The following is a 14303-nucleotide window of genomic DNA, read 5'->3' on the forward strand; positions in this document are numbered from 1 at the left end:
TTGCCATCCATATCCTGATATCTCTGAGGTCATATGGTGACGTAAATTAGTGAATAAATAAATTCTTATGCACTTATTAATTGGTTAAACTGCATGATCAAATTTTTATGCCAAAGACATTTGGTAATTTTTTAAACGACTTTATTTATTTATTTGCTGGAAAGAGAAACCGCGGGAGAGAGGGAACACAAGCAGGGGGAGTGGCAGAGGGAAAAGCAGGCTTCCCGCTGAGCAGAGAGCTGGACGCCAGGCTGAATGCCACACCCTGGGATCATGTCCTGGGCCAAAGCAGGATCAATGGACTGAGCCACCCAGGTGCCTCGACATTTGATAATATTTAAAACCAGTCCTGACAAAGCTCTGAAGTGAAATAAGGCTAGAAAGAAATTTTTTTCCACCTAAAGGGGGGTATTGTGCTCAACAGGAAACAATGGGAGCATTTATTTTAAAAGCAGAAAAAAAAATAAAATTGTCAATCTTTGTCATTTCTGGACATAGGCCATTAAGCAAAATGAATTAAAATATAACCAGTCAAAGTAAGGAGGTAAATTTTTAATTATTTATAAAGAAAGCAATTAAAAGAAAAAAAGCTATATCAGAGGAACACAGCAGTTAATTATTAATTAAATCTTTATTATTTTATTATTTATTTATTATTTTAATAATCTTCATTATTTAAGTAGTAAAAGTTTATTATTAATGATAATTATTTATTATCATTTATTATTAATATACTGATACCAATATATTATAACTATATTGTTTTATTATTAATTATTATTATTTATTATTAATTAAATAAATGACAAAAATTCAACCAATTTGAACCAATTGGCTTTATTCACCAATTCGTGAGTTGGGCAGCATCCCATCTACCAAATAGAGGAGAGCTCCAAAGGGCGACAGATAAGGAAAGGTTTTTAAAGGTAGAGAGGGTGTGGAAAAACAAAATTATTAGCAAAGAATTCATTGTTTTAGGCAAGGTCACCCTTGTAGGGGATGGAAAGGATCAGTCAGTAATCTCCTAATGCTGACCAGGAAAGTCCCATATTGACTGGTAAAAGGTGACATTTCCTAGGGGTTTGACACTGCCGTCAGGTTTGGTATTATGTCTTGGTTACTGACTTGGGGCCTTAACCAAAGGGATGCCATTGTGGGCCTGTAGTGTTCTTTTTAACACATATAATGACAGTCTTGGTGACAAAAATCCAGAAACCACAGATTAAATGTCCAACTGATTTGACTCCGTAACCTGGAATGACAGTGCATGATGCATAAATGTAAATATCTCAAGCACTTATTGAGACACTTTAAGACATATATTATAATCAAAGGACTTATTTTCTTAATAGACTGGGATCTTTCAAATCAATAAGAATAAATTAATTCTTTGCTTTAAAAAAAAAAAAAAGACTAATGCAATCCGAAAAAGAGATATTTGAAATTAATGAAAAGACAAAAAACATACCAACTTCTTTAGGAATTTTTAGCATGCCAATTAAAGCCCCATGGTATGCAATATTACCCTTAGTAGAGTACTAACAGTTGTTTAAAAATTAGCATTTGTTGTTGAGAAAAGTTTGGATATAGGATGACATGATGTCAGAGTCTGTGGTCCTCTAGAAGATACAGGAACAAAAATTTAAGTTCAAAGTGATCACTTTTGGAGGTATTCCCAGGATTCCCTGGCAAGAAAACCTATTAAATGAGACAGGAAAGTCTGGTTACCACTGTTGGAAACTGAAACGTAGCCCTGTTGGGAAACTCTGAAAGACTATGTGCAATCTATCTCGGCTTTTTCATCTAAGAGACGAAGAAATTGAGATTTCTATGCTCTTCTAGCCTCTCAGTTTCCATCAGTCATTAGCAGAGACGATCTGCAGATAATCTAGCAGGGATAGATAATCAAGAGGACTATCTCCCAGGGGTTCCATCTTGCCCCCTACATGTGGGCCTAGCGAAAGGTTTACATGAAGAATCACAGATGTTTACAGTTAAACATCCTGGACAAGGGCTGGACCTTGAGTGTCAAGAAAGCATGGCTGGGACTCCAACAACTGTCCTCCTCTCCCCGTCGTGCAATACAAATGACTTCCAGATGGAACCCATTCCACTATCCATCTGTCTGTCTATCTACCTATCATCTATCTCTGTCTATTTATCTATCATCTATCATCTATCTGTGTTCTATCTATCTATCATCTATCTACTATCTACTCTATCTATCATCTCACTATCTATATCTACCTATCTATCATCTTTCTAATAGCTATCTATCATCTATCTATCAATCATCAATCACCTATCCATCTTCTATCTATCTATCTATCATATATCTATCTGCTAGCTATCTACTACTATCTATAAATCTTTGTCTATATATTCCCACCATTAGGCAATTCTGCAAGTTTGTGAAATATGTGCCATTTTGTGGACATGTCCTTGAGTCTATTAAGCATTAATTTTTTTCTAACATTCTCTTTCTAGATTTGCTATGTCATGTCCTATACAAATAAGTCAGATTCATTGTTTCTTTATAATTATGGATGTTAGGGAAGTCATTTCTTAAGTCTTTATACCAATTTTCCTATTTTCTATGTTTTCTTTATGTATGTAAGCAGGTACCTGTTAATCTGTTAGTTACTATTAGCCACACTTTGTGCTTCCCAAGGTGGGGTTATTTTACCAAGATTATGTGGGACTGTTTTGTTTTTCTTTTATTTATGTATTTTCTAATCCCATGAATATGTCATCATACATTTCTTGCAAGCACATATATTTCTGTTTTTCTACATTTTAGATTTGGGAATGTCTTCCCAGCTGTTATTTTTGGTGAAAGTTCCAAACTCATTTTATGTAATCCAAAATTATTCGTCAATGTAACATTTTTTCTTTTTTTTTGAATTTTGGCCTGGAATCCTTCTACCCACAAACTGTTTTGTATATTTTAGAACAATTTGACACTGAAAAACAAATAATTTATTAGAAAATCAATACATGTATAATGTATTCACAAAGGATGTCACTATTCAAAAAGTATGCTGAGACCTAAGTCCTACATCTTTCAATTTTTTTAAAATCTCAGATTTTGTCTATAAAAAGATAGTTGCTTTATTTTTTCTGTAGTTGGCATTTTCTGTCTTTTACTTTTCTTGAGTTCTATTATTAGCCTTCTTTCCTCTGAGTTTGTTTTCTTCTTCTTCATTTTTGCAATTTAAATTTATTTTGTCTGTTCTTGTCCTTTTATCAGAGTAATAGGTGTTTCTTGTATTTATTCCTAGTAACCTGACCTACTTCCCTATTTAATTTTCAGGTTTAACTGTATCAACTTTCAATTTAGCCAAGTTGATTTCTTTTTATATTTTTTGTTTCTCTTATTTATTAGTGTAGCCTTTTCTGCCACTGTTGTCTTAAAACAAAATCTTGCTTCCCTGAATTAGTTTGTCTCTCAGACTCTCCTTTCTTGGACACTGTTCCCATATTGTCCTAAGCTTTTCAATGGTTGGCATAATTGAAATTCACTTTCTTGAGGTTCCTTTTTCTCTGTCCTCTTCTTAAAAAGTCACAAAATTCATTAATCTGTAATCATGTTAACTAAGCTTATTTCCTTTGGCTTTAATTGGCATAAACCCTAGTGAAGCAACACAAAAGACCAGTACATAAAGGAAATCTGGGGCAATAGAACCAGAAACCAAAATCAACTTTACTCCCCACTAATGCTGCAACCACCAATAACGTTCAACATAGATTAAATTACTGAGACATTTGGTCCTTACAGAACATTATTTTATGTTTTTATGTCTTATCTCCCCTCATACATCTATAAAATACTTAAGGGGAAAAAGTCTGCTTAGAACTTACATCTCCTACAACATTGCTACTCAAAGTGTATACCCAGACAGACATATCTGGCATTCCCAAAAATCTTGTTAGAAATGCCTAGAGGCAAGGGGTGCCTGGATGGTGCGGTAGGTTAAGCATTCATCTCTTGGTTTCAGCTCAGGTCCTGATCTCAGGGTCCTGAGATCAAGCCCTGAGTTGTGCTTCACCCTCAGTGCTGAATCTGCTTAAGTTCTCTCTCCCACTCCCTCTGTCCTGACTCCACCCCACCCCACCCTCTCAAATAAACACATAAATCTTTTAACAAAAAAAAAAAACAAAGAAAGAAAGAAATGCCTAATCCCTGGCCCACCCTGGACCTACTGAAACAGAATCTGCATTTTGACAAATTTTTATGTGATTTGCATGCACATTTCAGGTTGAGAAACACTGCCACATATAGTGGCTTACACATGATATGCACGTTAGAGAGTAGAAGCACGAATTTCTTGGCACTTTCAAATGATATGGGTATATGTCTGTGTGTGTGTGGTCAGTTTAAAGAATATTTTTTTATTAAGCACAGTTTAGTTTCAAGAGATCTCATTTGCAAAACATGATATTATGGGGACAGCCTATATTGTTTTTCCCCATATGCTTTGTAGTCTTTATTACATCTAGACTGTAAAAGGTTGATCATGGGTGCTGTCATACACAATTCTGACATTCCTTTTTCTTTTTTCTTCTCTTAACTGATGGAATAATTTAGTTAAGTAACCAAATCTAATTAGTTCTTATAGGTCCATTTATTATTATGGTAAAACTGTAAAACAAACAATTTTGTAAAAATTTGCATTTTCTAATTTCTAGGTTTTCCTTGTTCATCGTTGATTTCTTTGACAAATAATTGTTGAAAAGCCTTTGCTTGTTGTTGTTTTAGTAACCTCTACACACAATAGAGGGCTCAAACCTGAGATCAAGAGTTGTATACTCTCCCAACTGAACTAACCAGCTGCCCTACAAAAGCATTTTCTTAAATTTAGCTTACACACACACTCTTAATAATTGTGTTGTCAGTCTATTTCTCTATTTTCTATTTCTGTAAACTAATAGTTTTGTGCATAAAATTAATAGTTTTTACAATTATCATTTCCTATTGTTTTTTACTTTTAAAATAAGTGGCTAGTTTAAAGAATTATACTTTCATTGAGCTTTTATTGAGACAGCTATGGATTCAGATGCAGAGACAGGAAATAATACAAAGAGATCCTATATATTCTTTGACCTATTTCTCCCAACGGTAATATTTTGTAAAATTATCTTACAGTATTTCCACCAGGATGTTTACACTGATGCAATCTACCAATCTTACTGACTTGTGCTTGTATACATTTGTATGTGTGTATGTGCTTACGTGTTCATGTGATGCAATTTTATCACGTGAGTAGGTTCATGCATCTACTATTATAGTCCAGATACTAAAGAGTTTCATCACCGCAAAGATCCAAGTGTTGGAATTTTACAAGTTTTTCCACAATCCTCAACCTATACCATCTGTAACTCCCTGCAATCTCCAATCTGTTCTCCATTTCCAAATTTTGTCATTTCAAAATGAAATCATTCAATACTTTACCACCTGGGACTGACTTTTATCACTCACCATAGTTCTCTGAAGACCTAAGTTGTTACACATGTATCAGTAGTTTGTTCCTTTTTTATTGCTGAGTAGTATTTCCTGGCGTGGATGTACCACAGCTTGCTTAACCTTCCATCAGTTGAGAAACATCTGATTTTCCTGATATTCCCTGATTTTGGTTGCTACAGGTAATGGTTCTCTGGACATTTGTGTACAATTTTTTGTGCAAATATATGTTTTTGTCTAATAAATTTTAAGTTTTATTTCAATTGGCTGATGATACAAACATATAAACCAAATTAAAAAGATTTTCAGTTCAAGTTATATCTATAATTGAAAAATGGATGATCAGATGATAATTCTGAAAGATGTCTTGTTCATATTACTGTTTAAATTGATTACATAAGATGGTAAACTCTGTGATTACATAATTATGCCTTTACACATGTTTCATGTTTAATATGACTTTGTCTATCTGACCTTTTCAAAGACTAAGGATGAAACTGCACTTAAATAGCAAATTTTTGACAAATGGTGCAGCTAATTGTTAGTGCATATTTAACAGTCTCTAGAACAGCCTAACCACTGGGCCAATTAAGCTTTGAACAGTTGCTACCATTCGTTTGGTAATAGTTATGCACATTGCATGCTGAGTTCAAGGTAGTGAATAGAGAAGGAAAAACATGAACCTGCTATATCATAAGCACTTTATAGACTTCCAATAATTGTGTGTGCAAATGTGTATGTATGTCTGTATCTGTGTGTTAAAATTCTAAATTTAGTTCAAATATCATCTGTCTAGTCAACAAATTATTAAATCCACATTATTATTAAATTATTTTATGGAAGACCTAAAACTAATGTTTGTAATTTAACAATTAAATAATATGTTTATTACTCTCCAAGAGCTCATTGTTTATGGGATGTATCTGTAAGACTGAAATTTTAAAATGCTATATTGCAGTTATAACTCATTAGTATTGCTAAAAGATAGTAGTGGATAATTAGAGAGAATTCATAGAGATATGGAGAAGATAACACTCTTATAGCACAGAGTATCAGAATTTCTTTGTGTGTGGGGAGAGAGAGAGAGCGCGCCACCTTTATTAATAATATATTTTTTTCTGGATAGATTCTCTTTTGAGATATTGTGTTTTTTAAAGGATTTGCCTACTTATTTGAGAGGGCAAGAGAGTGCAGAGTGGGAGGGACAGGAGGAGAGGGGAAGAGAGAATCTCGGACTCCTTGCCGGGTACAGAGCCTGATAGGGCTCTACCTCACAACCCCACGATCACGACCCACGGTGAAACCAGGTGGATGCTTACCTGACTGAGCCACCCATGCACCCCGTTAATTTGTATTTTTAATTCCTCATCCTTGCTTCCTTTTCCATATCGATAGGTTCATGTATCACTTTCCTCCCTCACTTATGTGTCTGGAACTTTCTCTGGCTTTAATCTTAAAATTTAAATTCTCAAGAGAACTTACGTTTGCCTGAATGGGAAAAGAGGACTCCTCAGTAGAAACTGAGTCTATGAAGTAGCACGAGGGTCAGTGTGCGACTCAGTCTTCGTTCCTAGACAGAAACCGACACTCCTGCACTGAACGAGCAGTGTGGAGAGACCTGTGTGTCCCTGAGTAACACACCTTGCGGTCAGCTTTGTGCTAGAAGCACCAAGGTTGTGTGTTAACTACCTGACAGGAGCAGCTACCTGGTCTGTCTGGGCAGACAGACTTACACTGCCGGTCATGGATGGCTTTCACTCGTAGCAGAACATCACTGAACCTGAACAGTTACTAGGACAGGTATAAGTGACTTCTCAGTGACATGTAGACCTGCCTCACTAAGGTGGTGTCAGACCTTACCTGGTGGGACAATCTAGAAAAAAAGGAAAATTTGAGGGATGACGGAGATGTATATTTTTGCCAGCTAAGAGAATAGGGCAGAAAGGTGAAATGACAGTGGTGTATAAGGCACAAAGAGGCATATTTTGTTTGCACACTTTAGTTTGTGACCTGGGAGTCATATTTGCTTATCGGACCACTTTGGGGTAGAAAGAAGTTTCTCTGCCCAAGTATTGATTTAATGTTTAGGGGTTTTTAGGGAGGGTTTTTCTTTCAATGGAGGGGCTGATGGAGACCACCACCGTCCAGAGGAAGGGCCAGAGAGAAAAGGAACTAAGATTCCCAGCAAAATTGAACAAAGAGAACCAAGAGTCTGAGGAGGAAATAGTAAATGTGTATCATGTAAACCTCTTCTCATTTCCCATTTAAGTAATTTTTGAGAAAACTAAAACCAAAAATCCTGAAGTGGTGAGTGTGATAATGTTGGAAAATGAAACAGCGAAGGGGTTGATATTTGCACAGTGATTTGAACGAACTGGACAGAGACCGTCTGTGAGGATAGGGAACACCTGGTAATTGGGGTTCAAACTTATGATTACAGCAGCTCAAATTCAAGTTTACCATGATCTTGGTGAGATACACACACACACACACACACACACACACACACACACCCCACATGGATTGGTGGCCAGAGTTTGTATTTATCTGGGGAAAAAAAAAAAAAGGCAGATCACATTAAAATTCCTTCAAAGCAAAAATAATTTACATTGTGTGTGTCTATGTGTGGATGTGCGTGGGTGTGTGTCTTCCTTTTGAAAATAAATTCCGGTGTCGTGGTTGCTGACTTTGTCTTCCATTGCACTGAATTCATGTGGAAGGCTATATGCCGTATAGACTTTCTGGGAAAAAACCAAGGTAATAAAGTAGCTATGTATTTTGGTAGTCAGGGCTAGAATGATCTATAGAGTCTCGTATCACTGAACATCTACTGGGTCTTTTGATTGTGTGCAATGATATAAAAAACTACATTTTTTTCAATGTATTAAGTTCATTGGAGACCAAGCCTTGCTACAGTTTTCACAGGATTATCATTTTTGTTACAAACAAGAGGTTTAAAAAAAACAAAACCCAGCAGTGCATTACTGAGATTTCTCTCTGGCTTAGCAATAAAAGGAAAAGAACATGCGGCTTCCCTCTGCTGCGGCATCTAGTTACCGTTGCTCTTACATTTCTCTTTTCCACGCGTCACCTGGAGAGTTTGACATTTACCATTTGCCAGGGAAAGAGCCAGGAGAGAGAGGTAGGTCAGTTTGATGCTAACATTGATGGCGACTGTAATATTAACACCGAGAGAGTTGTCAAATGATCTTGACACATTCCTCTTCAATTCCTTGGTTTTACTTTCCCTGGGAGCGCCTGGATGCTGACAGACTTGAGCAACCCAAGCCCGGGAGCCGTACAGCGGTGCCACCACTGGGGCTCCCTGGCACCGTTCCGTGATGGAAGGACCAGAGCAGAGAAGAGGCTTCTGGGTGTGTCTTGGGAGGAAAGTCTGCTCCCTCCTGCCCCCCAAGACGCCGCCGTGGTATGATTCTCTTCCTTGTCATTTTGAAATGGGAAATCTGACTTCAGATCAAAACCTTTCTCACTCCTTAATTTTACAAATAGCATGAAAAGGTTTGTCCAAGTGGAAGAGGTTGGCAAGAAACGAAATTGAGATAGAAATCAACAGCAGAAAGGTTTTACAATTTTAGAGAAATCGCTAGGAGAAAAAGTCAATAATTGCATTTAGAGAAAAATTATATGAAGCATAGAGTAGAAAACAGAACATTTGCAAATTAATTAATCTTTCTGGTCAACTGACTAGGTTTAGTTCACCAAATATTTACTGAACTTTACTGAGTCTAGACCAAACTGAGAACTTGCCCTTCAATAGATAAAACTATGACAGGAAAAATGAAACATGTGAAGATAAAATATGTTTTAAATCATGATTAAATTCATTTAATTACAAACTAAAAGTGGTGACAGAGATCACGAATCCACAGGTCACTGAAGGGGAACGAGTGTGTTTGCTGAACATCCGCGCATCTCTCTCCTGGGAAACGGTGCTGGAGAGTCTTCCTCGCCACTCCCGGGGGGAGTCTTTGAATGAGGCCAAAACAGTCAAGGGCTTTTTACGTCATAGAAAATAAAATACTGGGGTACCTGGGTGGCTCAGTGGGTTAAGCCTCTGCCTTCGGCTCAGGTTATGATCTCAGGGTCCTGGGATCGAGCCCCGCATCAGGCTCTCTGCTCAGCAGGGCAACTGCTCCCGCCACAACCCCTTGCCCGCCTCTCTGCCTACTTGTGATCTCTGTCTGTCTGTCAAATAAATAAATAAAAATCTTAAACAAATAAAAAAATAAAATACTATCATACATTCTTTAAAATAAGAAAGACTGTGAAAGAAAGGGCACTCTAGGAAGATTAATCCGAGAGACATTTAGGAGCCATGAAAAGGAAGAGGCTGCATGCTTTATACAGACAATGCAGCCAGCTATTGCAGACTGCAATGGATAAGAAGGAGGAGAAAATATTGACATAATTATCTGTGCTTATTAATAAAAAGGAAAGCCATTTCTAGGTTGTGGCCTCATTGCTGAATTCTAATCTGGTCTCTGTCCTACTCTGGAGCTCTGCATGTCCTCCCAACCCCTATACAAGGGCCTAAGACACCTGGAAAAACCTGCCCAGAGGCATAGCACAGAATATTACGTGTCAAGGTCCTAGAGGTCCTAGACTAGAAAGCCGTCTCATTTATACTGTCCTATGTTTATACACATTTCTATCAGATGTTGAGGTTTTATTCATACTTACTGTTGTGTTCTGAATTATACTTATTACTCAAATTTTAATGTCTAATTTCATTTACTGGACGTTCCCCTGATGTATCACTGCCTCTGTATTTATTCATGCCCTGGGTCCTCTTTGGACACCGATTCCAGTCCTTGGATGTGCAACCTTCTTTCTGAGCAGACTCCATCCTGGTTTCACACTGGCCCAAGTGACAGCAGACCCCGACCTTCTCATTCAAGCTTCACGGAGCTCATTATCTCTGAACTTGCCTTTGCCCTTGGGGAACATGCTATTTTTTGCATTTAACTAATTCCTAGTTATCATTTTTGGTTTGTGTGCCATGTTATTTACTCTGCTCTGGATGGTCTCTGCTGATTTTGAATACTATGTTCTTTGAACCCCATCAACCTGCTTGTTGTCTTCTGACCACGATTTGCTTATACCCATTTTTACTCCCGGAATTTTCTTTTTTTTTTTTTGAAGGGGTTTTCCTTATCTTACCATTGTGGGCCCCTCAAACACATCAAAATCTATTTCAAAACCCACTGATTACAGAGAGCATTTTTATCTGTTTACTTCCCACTCTTACGATTTTATTTAATTTTGTTATTTTGCTAAAACATCCTAAATAAATTTAAATTACTCACTTACATTCATTTTGAACCCAATTTATTCTAAAGCTGGTGTAATGATTTGTATTACAGCAAGATAAAATTAGAATATTTTCAAATTAAGCAGATGAAAAAGAGGAGCACAATGTAAGATAAACATTATTATGTCCTAAATTCTTGGCTAGAGATTAGACACACAACCAAGAAGCAAGAGAAAAATATATCAGTTATCAGAATTAGTTTCTAAAAACAAATTCTTTAGAAAAAGTACTGAGACCAGATAGTCACTGACGTGAGAACCTCCTCATAGAGAAAACACTGTGCAATATAAGGGCAAATATCTTCAAGAACATCTTTATGGTACTCTCCCACAAATTCTTAATAAATTACATAATGAAGCCTCATGACCGGTCACGCATTTGCTTAGCTTTATAGGTATATAAAATGGGTATTTTTTTTTTTTAGAAAATACATTGTAATATGTATTTTAGCATGTATTTATTCCAAGAATTGAATAATAAAAATATCATTTTTATTTCAAGAAATTAAGAATGAAACTTCAAAATTAAGTTGCCAAAGTCTGAGTCGTCCAGAACATTTTCAAGCTGAAGAGAATCCAAAAAAAAAAAAAAAAAAAAAAAAAAAGAAAAAGAAATCAGGCAAGGACAGCTCTCTCTTAAAAATGTTTTCCAAGACTAGTCCTAAAGGTTTCCCTTTTGTAAACTCTTTCTTTTCTTCTGGCTAATTCACCGAGGCTGAGTTAGAAGAACGAATGATGTGATATGTGGGCCCCATGAAAAAGCCGACTCTGAAAAGAAGACAGCGGACCGTCCAAAGACAGACAATGAATTCGTTGGTCGGTGTCTCTGGCAGCTTCCTCGTTTCCTGCGGGCTCTGGGCTTCTTACTGGCTATGATGTCGCAAGCCAACAACCAGGCATTTATTAGCAACCGAAGCTAGAGAAGTGTCCTGGATACATACATAGATACACACACACACACACACACATTACATAATTTATATAGACACACACACACACACTTCTTACAAACACACACATATGTACTTATTTTGTTCTTCATTCAATATAGCAAGACAAAAACTCTCTTCTTTCAAACGCACGGTTGTGCAGTAAACCACTATTTCTGGGTGTAGAAAAAAACTGAGTGTCTTTTAAAAACTTTTCCTGATGCCTTTAAAAATCTCTGGATTTGAATTCTTTTAGTCAGATCAAGGATTCAAGCCTCAAAATCAGACTTGTTCCAATGCGGCTATTTTTAGCTACCACATTGTTTTTTTCTTATCAGAAATATAACATCCCTAAGATCTGGGATGATCCAAATTGATCTTTAGTTCTATATATGGAAAGAAATCTAAATGGTGTGACTTACCCAGATTTATGTTAAAAGGTAATAGAATTAAAGAGTCAGAAATAAGCTTGATTTTTTTCTCTCTTCCCTGGGGAACATTATCCAAAATTTGGCTTTTAGATCAATATTTTATAATCATGTATTCATCCATGCATTGCTTTTAATGGCTTTCCACTAAATGGTTTACTCGACCCCAGGTAAAATCTAGTTTTTCTATGATCTACAAATCACTCGACCTCTGGCCTCTCCTGTTATCTCTCGCTAGTCCCTCGGCACTTCCTCACGGATACAGCGCCAGCCACAGTGGTCTCCTTAAAAGCTGTGAACCCTTATCTCTCAGGGTCTTTCACTTTTTGTTGTTTCATTCTGGAACGCCTTTCTCCAAATATATGAGTGTATTTCTCCTTCCTTTGTTTTATGTCACTCCCGCATATGATCTAACCAGAGAAGTGTTCAGTCACCCTATAAAAATGGCACCTTCTTATCCAATCCTGGTCAGTTTTTACCCTTCTTACTTGATTTATTTTTCCTCATAGTTCTTATTTCACTTGAAAAAAATGTAGATTTGTTGGTTTATTGTCTTTATTCTTGATAGACTCCAAGTACCTTAAGAACAGGGATTTTGTTGATTTATTATTTTTTTAACTGCAAGTTCTCAGTACTTAAGGCACTGCTTGACACATAGTAGGTTTGCATCAGGATTTCTTGAATGAATATATACATGTATTCATCCACATATATAAGTAATCCGTACTGAGGGTGCTTGGGTGGTTGAGCTGTTATGTGTGGTTCTTGATCTCAGCTCAGGTCTTGACTTTAAGGTCATGAGTTTAATCTGCGCACTGGGCTTGGGGTCTACCTAAAAAAAAAAAGAAAGAATGTTCTCATTAAACAACTATTTGGGTTGCTATAAGTAATCCACACTGAACATTCACTATGTGCCATTTTCTGTTACACGTAAGAACGGGAAATAAAGTGGATGGTATTACCACCGTCAAGTAAGGTGAGTGGATGGGCAGTTATATACTGGACATTTAAAAACAAGTAGGAAAATAAAGAACAATGAAGGAAAAGGACAGGTTGCTATGGGAAAAAGTAATAGACTGAGTTCTAATTTAGACTGAAATTAAAGATCTTTGAGGATATGACATTTAAGTTCATAGCTGGATAACAAGGAAAAAAAAACATGCAAAGAGTGAGGGTAAGAACATTCTATATATAGAGGGGAAAAAAAGCCTTAGAATGTTAAAGGGACAAAAAGAAGGCTGGTTCCACTGTACTATGTGCCAAGTGGACTAAAAATATACAGTTATATATGCACGTCTGGAACACAGAAGAGATGTCTGAGTTCTATATAGATTTAAGAATTATTAGCATAAAGCTGGTTTGTAAAAGCCTGATAATGAATGAGCTCCCCTCTGCAGAGATGAGAGAGAGAGAAATGGTCCTGATGAAGGCTGAGACACTCCCACACGTAGCAGTTAGGAAGTGAAACGCAAGACAAAGAAGAATGCAAAGAAATGGCCAGAGAAGTTGAAAGATAGTGCCGGTGTCTAACATTACTGAAGACAAGGAGAGAAAGGACCTCAGGAGATGCAATCCGCTTCCAATGACTGGCTCATAGTTGACAATGGGCCTGGCAGAACAAAGGCTATTGTTGCTTTTCCCCAGAGCCCATTTTTGTAGTGTCATGGAGAAGAAAAAGTCCATGAGAGAAAGAGAAAATGGAAGTTGAAGAAGCCCACGCTGTGTACGTAAAATGTGTTCCAGGAATCCGATTGTGAAGAAAAGCTGAAAACGGGTGGGAGATGTAGGAGGGAATTTTGTGTTAAGAGGCAGTTATTAGAGTACGTTTGTTTGCCAGAGAGAGCAACCCTGTACAGGGCCGGGGTGGGGGGATGTAGAATGGGGGGTGGGGGGTAGTGATTTCTGTATAAGAAATGTACATACACACAGAATTCTGCTTTGGATTTCAAGGAGTTCACAAACCTTATTCAATCCTTTCAGAATTCATGCATTTCAGTTTAATGGTGGATGCCCTAAGACACACTTAAATGACGATCTTTCACATATAATTTTAAAATATGAGGTTGGTGTATTCATGCAGTAGCCTATAACAGATACTTATTTGTCCAGAAACCTACCTTCTCTCCGTGTTTTTTTTTTTTTTTTTTTTAACAT

Source organism: Mustela erminea, chromosome 8 (assembly GCF_009829155.1).
Source record: "Mustela erminea isolate mMusErm1 chromosome 8, mMusErm1.Pri, whole genome shotgun sequence".
NCBI classification, from domain to species: Eukaryota; Metazoa; Chordata; class Mammalia; order Carnivora; family Mustelidae; genus Mustela; species Mustela erminea.